The 11,619-nt window shown below is 33.2% G+C and overlaps 3 long non-coding RNA genes across 3 annotated transcripts; 1 reads left to right on the top strand and 2 right to left on the bottom strand.

Moving 5' to 3' along the window:
* Positions 1 to 312: 312 nt before the first annotated feature.
* Positions 313 to 1,239, bottom strand: LOC134278410 (uncharacterized). Its single transcript, XR_009994443.1, has 3 exons — positions 1,106 to 1,239; positions 567 to 669; positions 313 to 413 (listed from the first exon to the last, which is right to left on the bottom strand). It is a non-coding gene; the product is annotated as an uncharacterized LOC134278410 (long non-coding RNA).
* Positions 1,240 to 1,561: 322 nt separating this feature from the next.
* Positions 1,562 to 3,414, top strand: LOC134278412 (uncharacterized). Its single transcript, XR_009994444.1, has 4 exons — positions 1,562 to 1,658; positions 1,837 to 1,942; positions 2,182 to 2,314; positions 3,046 to 3,414. It is a non-coding gene; the product is annotated as an uncharacterized LOC134278412 (long non-coding RNA).
* Positions 3,415 to 7,808: 4,394 nt separating this feature from the next.
* LOC134278413 (uncharacterized) lies at positions 7,809 to 8,708 on the bottom strand. Its single transcript, XR_009994445.1, has 3 exons — positions 8,563 to 8,708; positions 8,025 to 8,128; positions 7,809 to 7,886 (listed from the first exon to the last, which is right to left on the bottom strand). It is a non-coding gene; the product is annotated as an uncharacterized LOC134278413 (long non-coding RNA).
* Between the last annotated feature and the right edge of the window lie 2,911 nt (positions 8,709 to 11,619).

Here is an 11,619-nt window from a genome sequence, read left to right as displayed (position 1 = left end):
GGTATGAAGAGACCCACGAATTTATATCCACCACGAAATGTAAATTTTCATGCGCACAACTACTAAAAAGTTCTTCATCCACGAAATCAAATCCCCACGAACCAACATTTTTTCCTCAAACCACGAAAATTTGACCGCACGAAAATATGTGATTTTACAGTATTTATTATTGATATTTTTTTACCGACTCATAAAATCGGCTGCAGACTAGTAAAGGTAACGAAGCACTAGTCCGGCCTGACCAAAGCATGAAAATGTTAGTGTCAAACCCTGCCCTTATGTTTTTTTTAATCATGAATACTTTAAAATTAGATCTAAACAATACTTGCCATCTTTAGTATGAAAGTTGATAACCCGCCTCTTCTTCACGACAGATCTTTTTATTTTCTCATGGTAGGCTGAGTAGCTTGAACCTATTCAAATGAAATTGAACATTTTTTTTACAAATATATGACGATACTGACTCCGGAGCAAGTCAAGCTTACTGCTAAATAATGTAAAATGTTTGTTCAAGTAACATTTCATGATACTTATTATTTGATTTTTTTAAAAAAATGTTTTTGTACCAAAGAACATTGGGATCCTTAATCTGGGTAATCATGTTTTGTCATCTTCCTCGCCCCGTCTTGATGTTTTCCCTTCAACAATCTACATGCTGATTCACTATACCTGTATTTGAACAAAATGGACACAGTTTAAAATACACAATGATATATATAAAACAAACTTATTTGTCAATTTTGGAGTTGAAACTCTTAGCCAAGGCATAATTACATCTGTAACTAAGTTTTATGATAATTGTTTGTGTAAATTCTCAGTAATAAGCAAAAACCCGGTTTTCAGTTTCAAATTCCAGGACCGGCTCGGTTTTCACTACTCATTTTAGCCCCACTCCAGAATTGTTTTTCTTTATCTTGTTTAATTCATACACATTTACAGAATAAACTGAAACACATAAACATTTAACCCCCAAATCATCATAAGTACTTATCTAATATTCTGGCAGTAAATGATTTATACAGCGTAGTTTTGCCTGACTTTCATTGTTTCATGTACCGATCTATACTGAAGTGAAAGTGAAAACGGCTGGAAATCGTAAACAAACCTGCAGTGCATGCCAACCAGGGGGTTCGAGCTGTTGTCAAGCCAAGAATCTTCTTAAATCTAGATGAGGTTTCAAAAAATTACCACTGGTCGCAAACTTTGTCAAAATAACGATGCAGACCCGCTCAACTTAATATTTGAAATGATTGGCTATTCAACCGAATACACAGAGCCATATTTGGGTTACTCTTCAAAGTAGATCGTTCATTTTACATTCGAGAAGAGTTTACATATTACTTGAATGAAGAGAATAACATAATACTGAGGTGAAAATTGTATGTAAGATATGTTTTTAGTAGTTGACAATAAAGGCTGTAAATATGCGGGAGATTTTATTGATGTCGAGGCTTGTAAACAAAACCAATAAACGTAGGACTTATTCAGGGCATTCGGCAATCCTCGGCTGACTCCTCCACGCGAGGTACGAGTCATCCGAGGAACTCCGAGTAATTGGAAGCAGTCTAAAATGCAAGAAATTTCCGCCAAGAAAACATTAAAGAAAGGGATTTTGGATGTTGTCAGCTGTATACATTAAGTGCAACGGTGACTGCAAGGTAATACATGTATCTTATTTGTTGCGAATAATTCGTTTCATTTTATTATGGAAATTCATCTGTCCAACACTGGCAGAAATATAATAAATCTGATTTCATAATTCCTACCCTGTTCCTCCAAGTAACACTCTTCGCTCTCATTTTTTTAAAAAAAAATTTTCATTGTATATTTTTGTAGAAACAAGGAATGGGGAGCTTATGCATGCTGCTAAGGATGGAAAGGTCTTGTGTTTATTGGTTGTGCCCGAGACATCAGTCACAGGTGTACCCTATATCCATTTTAGGTAATGACTTTTGAGTTTTTTAAGCAGAGGGAACAAAGCATTTTTCATTCAATATAAATGTAAAATTCTAGAATTATTTTTTTTTCAACATTGCTGGATACTCACTACATGACTTTATCTGTAGAAAAGTATTTAAATTATTTTCTCACATTTTTTAACATGTGTTTAAAGAGGCCGGGTATGGTGAAGAGATAATTCATTTTTTATTCAAAATTTTTTTTTCCCATGCATTTGTACAGGGAGTCTTTATACATTTGAGGTGAGCGGCAGTTTTAATTTTGAAGATTGGTGACTTTCAGATGTTGTGATGAAGACTGTTGAAAGGGATTATCAACATCGAACGTAAACAATCCATATGAATGTGCAAGTCAGGTGAGGATTGGGCCTAAAAAGATTATTTTTGTTTCCTGTAACCTGACCGACCCATTCAAATTATCCCTGGGTGGATTTTTTTCCCTGACAAATGGCAAAACTTTATTTGATCAATCAGCTGATTCCATTTATTAAATTAAAACAATAGCTTGTAGCTTAATTTGAGACATAAAATATGTCAATCTAGTTTACATTTACCTTAAATATAAAGAGTAATCATTAGTGTAACAACTGTTTCCCCCTAAAACTTTCTGAAGTTTGTTTTCTGTCGCTAGGCAGCCATTTTTTATGCCATGTCGGGTGTCCACTGTAAATATAACACCTGCTATTTTCAGTCTCGGGATGTTTCACCATTCATAAGCAAAATAAAGAAAAAATTCTGACCTACCGACCCTTGATTTTTTAGGAATGTTACAGGAAACAAACTTATTTTTTTTAAGCCTCGGACTTCAACGTGTAATTAAGAATTGTTTATAATGCATAGCTTAGTGAAAGCACGCCACAAACATTTTAAGTATCTCAGTAAGTTTCATGGATATTACAGATGTATCACTATCATATGTTTGACATTGAGCCGCATTGTCAAAATTTCCATTATGTTTAGTTATACATGTTTTAAGTTACTTAAGTATGTCTTCAAAAGCTTGTGCTTTAATTTCAATAGAAGTATGGAAATCCTCTTTAAAAATTGTATTGTTTTTCTTTATAATTTTGAAAATGATCATTATTAGGACTTGTACAACACCAGAGTACCTAGATGACTGTTGAACTAATTGGTGAACAAGAAAAGATGTCAGAGAGGGGAATCCAATGCAGATGTCATGATAAAGAATATATACTCTTATCAATGATATGATCAAGAATATGTAAACTTGTAAAGATCTAAAATATCTTATCTGTAAATCACTCTTCATTACTTGATTGTTCACACATTATCATCTACGCTTATGCTATAAATCTTATCTGTATATTAATCGCCCCCTCTTATTTAACCCCCTGCTGATTGTTATGACCTGTGTATTGACTCCTGATCTTAAGGATCTTGTAATGTGCTCCTGATCGTCAGGAGCGGATCTTGAGTATATATATATATATATATATATATATATATATATATATATATATATATATATATATATATATATATATATATATATATAAAGCACTAAAATGACCAACGACACGAACAATAAAAATTGTCAAATTTTCGGGACGCCCTGTCCCTTCCTCAGGACAAAGAAAAAAGTTAAAAAGTCATAAAAACAAAGGAAAAAGAGAAACACAAAGAACTAGCACTACTACTAAACTACTAAACACTAGATATTTACATAATTACATGTTGAATTGGAAATATTAAGAACACTGATAAAGAAAGAAATCCGGACCGCTGTGAAATGCGTCCGGTCTATCGGGTATACTCTGGTGGAGTACCAGAGTATACCCGATAGACCGGGCGCATTTCACAGCGGTCCGGATTTCTTTCTTTATCAGTGTTCTTAATATTTCCAATTCAACATGTAATTATGTAAATAGCACTTCACCAGAGTATACCCGATAGACCGGACGCATTTCACAGCGGTCCGGATTTCTTTCTTTATCAGTGTTCTTAATATTTCCAATTCAACATGTAATTATGTAAATATCTAGTGTTTAGTAGTTTAGTAGTAGTGCTAGTTCTTTGTGTTTCTCTTTTTCCTTTGTTTTTATGACTTTTTAACTTTTTTCTTTGTCCTGAGGAAGGGACAGGGCGTCCCGAAAATTTGACAATTTTTATTGTTCGTGTCGTTGGTCATTTTAGTGCTTTATATAAATTTCCATCCGTGACCTTGTATCTACTTGGTAGATCCGACATTTATGATATACAGTGTTGTTGGTTTTTTAGTGCTTTTTATATATATATATATATATATATATATATATATATATATATATATATATATATATATATATATATACATGTATAGTGCGACAGAATTTTAGAATAAGATAGGAAGATGGAAATATAGAAGACTTAGTAGATAGAACTGTTAGAGATAGATAAAGTTACTCACTTACTTGGACTATTACCTAATATTTCTTGGATTTATATGTACATGTGATTGTTTTACTTGGATTTTGTTTTTTGTGAATTATTTTTCCTGAATTTTTATATTTGTGATGTGCCGTGTAAATAAACTGTAGACTAGAATTTCGGCATTTATTTTCAAGATGTAAGGAACAAGGATAAGTTAATTTATTCATGCAAACTGACATTATGAAATGTGTTGTAAGACCGCCCGGTGCGGCGCTACAAACTAACTAGGAAATATCTTGAAGATTTATAGATGAACATGCAAGCATTCATGATTTTGAATGTTATTCAGCCAGAGAGTTTTTGCACAAATTTAATTTTCAGTACAGTAATTTAACTGGATGTGTAATTTTCAGTACAGTTATGTAAAATGAATATGTTACTTATTATGATTGTCAATTTCTCAAGAGACATAATTGTAGTAGATTTATACGATCACTTACGCAGAACAAAACACACAGAACTTTTTTCTCTGTGTGCATCATACACTTGTAAATGTTTTACACCACCATAGTTACATATTTTCCATTGATGACGTGTACGTTGAGCACAAACATGAAAATATGTGAAGCGGACACATATGCAAATACACATGCATCGGCACAACCTATTACATATTTTCCAAGGTGTGTGAAGTCGAGCACATACATGAAAATTTGTGGAGCTGGACACATACACAAAAACACATGCATCTGCCACAACCTATTACATATTTTCCAAGGTTTGTGAAGTCGAGCACATACATGAAAATGTGTGAAGCTGGACACATAAATAAAAACACATGCATCTGCCACAACCTATTACATATTTTCCAAGGTGTGTGAAGTCGAGCACATACATGTGAATGTGTGAAGCCGGACACATATGCAAATACACATGCATCTGCCACAGACATAAAAATCTAAACTAAGTCAAGCTCAGACAGGCTTACTGGATGAAGCTGGACTCATACATGTTCTCATACATTTTGCAAACTGCATCTTCACATATATTCTAAAAGATTTTTCAGCATTTTTGTGTTTGTGAATATGTAAATTGCATCATTTTGCATTACAAGTTGAAGATGTCAAGATGTTATTAGCCTGTATATAAGCGCACATCAGATAACCTTTTATGTACTTTTTTCCCCACATTTTCAATTCAATTTAAACTGCAAAGTTTATTTTGTATATGTACATGCACCATAAAGAATAAATAATATTGAACTGATATTATATTTTAAAGCGAAATTGGACCTCCATTTCATAAGCAGAAATGTGAAATTTTTATATCTATCATCTATATTTTTTTTAATAATTTTGTCTTACATGTATCTGAATATTTGAAAGAAAACAAAAGTCAAAGATAGTTCAATATAATGTTTATGTTCAAGGTTATAACTGGATATTTGTGCTGTATGATTTCTGACTCATCATATGATGAGAAGCCATAATACAGAATATTTTAAGATCATTTTTGTTTGGAAAATGAGAATTGTCAGTATGCCATTTTTTTCCATTGTTATATTATTAATTACTGTATCATTATTAATATCAATTTACATATAAAAGATCTTGCCATCCAATCCAGAGAGTTGTAGGCAATCCTGGTGCGCATAATAGTTTTTTTTCCGCGCTTCGTAGTATAGTGGGAGCACATTGTATGATAGGAACACATATTTATGGTTTTGCCTGTATATGTGGGCTTGGCTGAAGGAAGGCCAATGAGAGAGAAGTATTCAGTAAGGTGTTAGAATCATTCTAAGCCAGTGCTCTTCAATAGACACATGTTTGTTTTGTTGTTTTTTTTTTTTGCTTTATATATATAATATATATCATATTTGTATAAATATACTGGAAATGGAAATAACGAAACTGATGAAATGTATTTTAATTTCGATTTTTTTATACATGCAAATATTATAGGGTGTGAATGCATTTTTAAGTACTGCACCGAATGTACGTCCGGCATTCTCCCTTGAGACATTATTTACATAGCGACGGACACAGGTTTTCCATAGTTAACCATCTATGGTTTTTTCCTGGGCGGTTTTTAATGTCTGTGATAGGGGTATAATTTATTACATTTAAAATATTTTACAAATACATTGCAGTGCTTTATTGTTTCACATTCAATGTAATGTTTGTTCAATATTTATGTATTGTTATCAAAATGAATGCCATCTGCTCCAACTAAGCTAAACTGGCTTACAGCATAGGTGTTCTATTATTTGAGGTGTAGTCTGTCAAATAATGATGAGTCGAGAATATACTAAGAGGGTCTCTGAGGAAACTTGCCCTTGAATGTTTATGTAAAATCTGAATTAAAAAAAATAATCAAACTTTGTAATTTTCAATCTTTGTCTTTTTATTGCCTGTTTTAGTAAATGATACATGTGATCTTGTATTGTTTGTAACAGTTTATGGTCAACATTTATAAAAAAGAAGTTAAAACAAAAAAGCTTTCGGTATTTCTTTATCAAAAGCAATTAGACATGAGTTCTCCATCTATCTGACATAAGCAAATCAGATAACAAAAGTTTTGCAAATCATTAGGAATTTAAGTTTTGTTGTACCTGTATTCTGATTTACATTTTTGATTGTCCCTCTGCATTATTTCAAGTTGAAAAACATTTAAATTTGTTTGATTCTGTAGATGACCATTTCTAATACTAATTTCAACTTGAAATGGAAACGAGATACACATGTAATTAAAAAATATCTTTGACATTTGTCTTAAAACTCTGGGTAACGACTAGATCAGATTCTTTAAACTAACAGTGAAAATCCAAAATATAAGTCTATTAAACAATAATCAGCATTTAAATAAGGCTTTAATAAAATATGTATATTTAATGAACTTTAATATGGCATTTAAGGTGAAAGGTTATATTTAATTATCTTTTTGTGTAAGTAAAGGTTACCTTTACACCTTTACTTTTTGTAAAGTTAATACAAAGATGACCTTGCTTTTTGGAGCACCTTTAATGAAATTTACTTTGCAAGTAAAGTTTTGTAAAGGTGTTTTTTCAAGCAGTGTTAGCTGTACATGTATACAGAATGATACTCAAGTTATGGTTTAGGATATATGTACCTTTTTCCCCAATGCATGTTTCAGCTCAGGAACTTCTTCCTGATATGGAACAGTAAAAGGACTTTAGGTGAGAGTCCCTCAAATTGAAGATGACAATCATGCTGAAATAGAATTCATGATCATACAGTGATTAACATTGTATACACCTGGACACATATATAGTCAATATTTTTATTAAAAATTACGAGTTTGAAGCAAACTGCTGCACTTGGTCACCAAAGATTGAATTGATTTTGAAAATGAATACACAATGCAATCACAAATAATAGCTATAAATTGATAAACACCCTTATGTTATTTTTTTTTATCAAGAATAATCTAAAATTAGTTCTAAACAATACTTGCCATTTATGATATGAAAGTTGAGAACCTGCCTCTTCTTCATGACAGATCTTTTAATTTTCTTATGGTAGGCTGAGTAGCTTGAGACTATACAAAGGAAATTGAACATTTTTTTTTTACAAATATATGACGATATTGACTCCCGAGCAAGTCAAGCACTAAATAATGTAAATGTTTGTTCAAGTAACAGATTACATGAAATTTATTATTAAAATGTGCTTGTACCAAAGAACACTGGGATCCTCAATCTGGGTAATCATGTTTTGTTGTCTTCCTCGCCCCGTCTTGATGTTTTCCTTTCAACAATCTGCATACTGAATTCACTATACCTGTGTTTTAAGAAAATGGACACAGTTTAAAATACAAAATGATATAAAAAAAATAAATAAACTCTCAAAGTTGAGAGTTTATATTTATAGGTGTAGTACTTTTTTTAAAACGTTATTTTTCTTGCCTGATCAGAATATTTATTCAAGCAACTTTTAGAGTGTATTTAATGCAGATACAAATTAAAAAAAAATATTTTACATTTATCAATCCGGAAGACAAGCCCCTATGATATTCATACACCTTTACAGAATAAAGTGACGCACATAAACATTTAATCCCCAAATTATCAAAAATACTTATCTAATATCCTTGCAGAAAAAAAAACATACAAAGCGTCGTTTTGCGTGACTTTGATTAGTTTCATTCTTTCACAACATGCACAATGTACTGATCTGAAAGTGAAAGTGAAAACGGCTAGAAATCGTAAACAAACCTTTAGAGCATGCCAACCCGGGAGTTCGAGCAGTTGTCAAGGCAAGAATCTTCTTCAATCTAGATGAAGTGTAAAAAAACTAGAAAACTGACCAGTCAGCAAGGGCCCCGCCATGGGGTAGAATTAAAAGGGTGCAGCTTACAGAATGATTAAGAATGTACGAAAAATAAGCAACAGCAACTGTATTCTTAAAATTTCAAGATAATTCCTGACTATTCAAAAACCTGAAAATAATATCATTGTATTTACATTAGGCAGTAAAGAACAACTTAACATTGAATATATATTTAAACAATTATGAAGCTTGTGTTATATAAAATGCCAGCCTTCAATGAATGCAAATATGACATGAAGGCTTGACCTTAACTTCAATCAAACAGCAGTTGCAGACAAAGGTTTTCATTAATCTTAAAGTGACAGATAAAGAAAAGCCTACTAAATTTTCTACAGGAGGCTAGATAATTAATCCCAAGGGATTAATTGTACCTCTCTCATCATTTTCTTCTTAAGTTACAATAAGAACTTTTTCAGTATTAATGATAGAATGGGGTTTTTATACAACTACCTTAAAAATTAATAATATTCTTGAATTAACATAAAGTGAAAAAATTAATAATATTCTTGAATTAACATAAAGTTTAAAAAGTAAATCAAAAACTCTTCTTTAATCTATTTCTTGTTTTTAGAATTCAATGAAATCATAACTATTAAACAAAAATAAATTATAAAAATTTATATTTAAATCCACATTTCAAAGTGTTCATAGCATTCCAAATTGACTTTACTTCAAAACAAACTTCATTTGCAGACAGAGGTGGTAATTCATCTCAATGTGACAGATAAAGATAATGCTCTGGATTTTCTTCAGGAGGAAAGCTAATTAATCCCAAGGGACTCATAGCAGCATTCAGTTTACAATGGGAACATCTTCAGCAGTTACCTCTCTTTGCCAATGCACTCTTATACAAAGTTAAGGAATCTACCCCACCACCCCAGCTCCAAACCAGGGGACTTAGAGAACCAAACTTAGCATCAAAATAGGTATTTCTGCCTACTGAACTACCATACAAAATCTCTACTTGATTGGGCAACCATAAAAAAGTTGTCCATTCATTCTTATGCATAGTTAAGGAATCTACCCCACCACCCCAGCTCCAAACCAGAGGACATAGAGAGACAAACTTAGCATCAAAATATGTCTTTTTGCCTACTGAACTACCATACCAAATTTGAACTTAATTGGGCTACCATAAAAAAAGTTATTAGGAAAAAACAGAAAATTTGTGGACGGAAGAATGACAGACGGACAGACAGACGGACAGACAGACAGAGTGATTACTATAGGGCACCCGCAAATCCTTGCGGGGCCCTAATTACCACTGGTTTCAAACTTCGTCAAAATAACGATGCAGACCCGCTCAACTTGATTTGAAATGATTGGCTATTCAACCGAATACACAGTGCCATATTTGGGTTACTGTTCAGAGTAGATCGTTCGTTTTACATTCGAGAAGAGTTTACATATTACTAGAATGAAGAGGATAACATAATACTGAGCTGAAAATTGTGTGTAAAGTATGTTTTCAGTGTAGTTTACAATACAGGCTGTAAATGTGCTGGAGATTTCATTGATGTTGAAGCTACAAAACCAATAAACGTAGGACTTATTCACGGCAATGTATGGGAACCAGAGCAGGGAACCAGTCTAGAAGGCAAAGAAAATTCCGCCAAGTAAACAACAAAGTAAGGGATTTGGTCAGGGATGTTGTCAGTTGTATACATTTTGTTGGCCGGTGACTGCAAGGTAATACATGTGTGTTATTTGTTGCGAATAATTCGTTTCATTTTATTATGGAAATTTATCCGTCCAAACACTGGCAGAAATATAATTAATCTGACTTCAAAATTCCTTCCTCTGTTCCCCTAAGTACATGTAACACTCTTCGCTCTCATTTTTTTTTATTTTCATTGTATATTTTTTGTAGAAGCAAGGAATGTGGAGCTAATGCATGCTGCTAAGGATGGAAAGGTCTTGTGTTTATTGGTTGTGCCTGAGACACCAGTCACAGTTGTACATTATTTCGGAAATAATTAAATGGAATCCATTTTAGGTAGTGTCTTTTGAGTTTTTTAGCTCACCTGAGCCGAAGGCTCAAGTGAGCTTTTCTGATCACATTGTGTCCGTCGTCCGTCCGTCCGTCCGTCTGTCCGTCTGTCTGTCCGTCCGTCCGTAAACTTTTCACATTTTCGACTTCTTCTCAAGAACCATTGGGCCAATTTTGACCAAACTTGGTACAAAGCATCCTTGGGTAAAGGGAAATTTAAATTGTTAAAATGAAGGGACATATCCCCTTGCAAGGGGAGATAATCAAGAAAAGACAAAAATAGGGTGGGGTAATTAAAAAATCTTCTTCTCAAGAACCACTGGGCCAGAAAAGCTGAAACTTATGTGGAAGCATCCTGGGGTAATGTAGATTCTAAATTGTTAAAATCATAACCCCCGGGGATTGGGCGGGGCCACAATGGGGAATCAAAGTTTTACATAGAAATATATAGGAAAAATCTTTGAAAATCTTCTTCTCAAGAACCACTGGGCCAGAAAAGCTGAAACTTATGTGGAAGCATCTTTGGATAGTGTAGATTTTAAATTGTTCAAATCATAACCCCCGGGGATTGGGCGGGGCCACAATGGGGAATCAAAGTTTTACATAGAAATATATAGGAAACATCTTTGAAAATCTTCTTCTCAAGAACCACTGGGCCAGAAAAGCTGAAACTTATGTGGAAACATCCTGGGGTAGTGTAGATTCTAAATTGTTCAAATCATAACCCCCGGGGATTGGGTGGGGCCACAATGGGGAATCAAAGTTTTACATAGAAATATATAGGAAAAATCTTTGAAAATCTTCTTCTCAAGAACCACTGGGCCAGAAAAGCTGAAACTTATGTGGAAACATCCTGGGGTAGTGTAGATTCTAAATTGTTCAAATCATAACCCCCGGGGATTGGGCGGGGCCACAATGGGGAATCAAAATTTTACATAGAAATATTTAGGAA

This window comes from Saccostrea cucullata, unplaced genomic scaffold (assembly GCF_032062105.1).
Source record: "Saccostrea cucullata isolate Sc308-1 unplaced genomic scaffold, CSIRO_AGI_Scuc_v1 ctg6575, whole genome shotgun sequence".
Classification (NCBI taxonomy): domain Eukaryota; kingdom Metazoa; phylum Mollusca; class Bivalvia; order Ostreida; family Ostreidae; genus Saccostrea; species Saccostrea cuccullata.
Note: the sequence above shows the minus strand (reverse complement) of the source record. Positions and strands in the feature narration are given on the sequence as shown.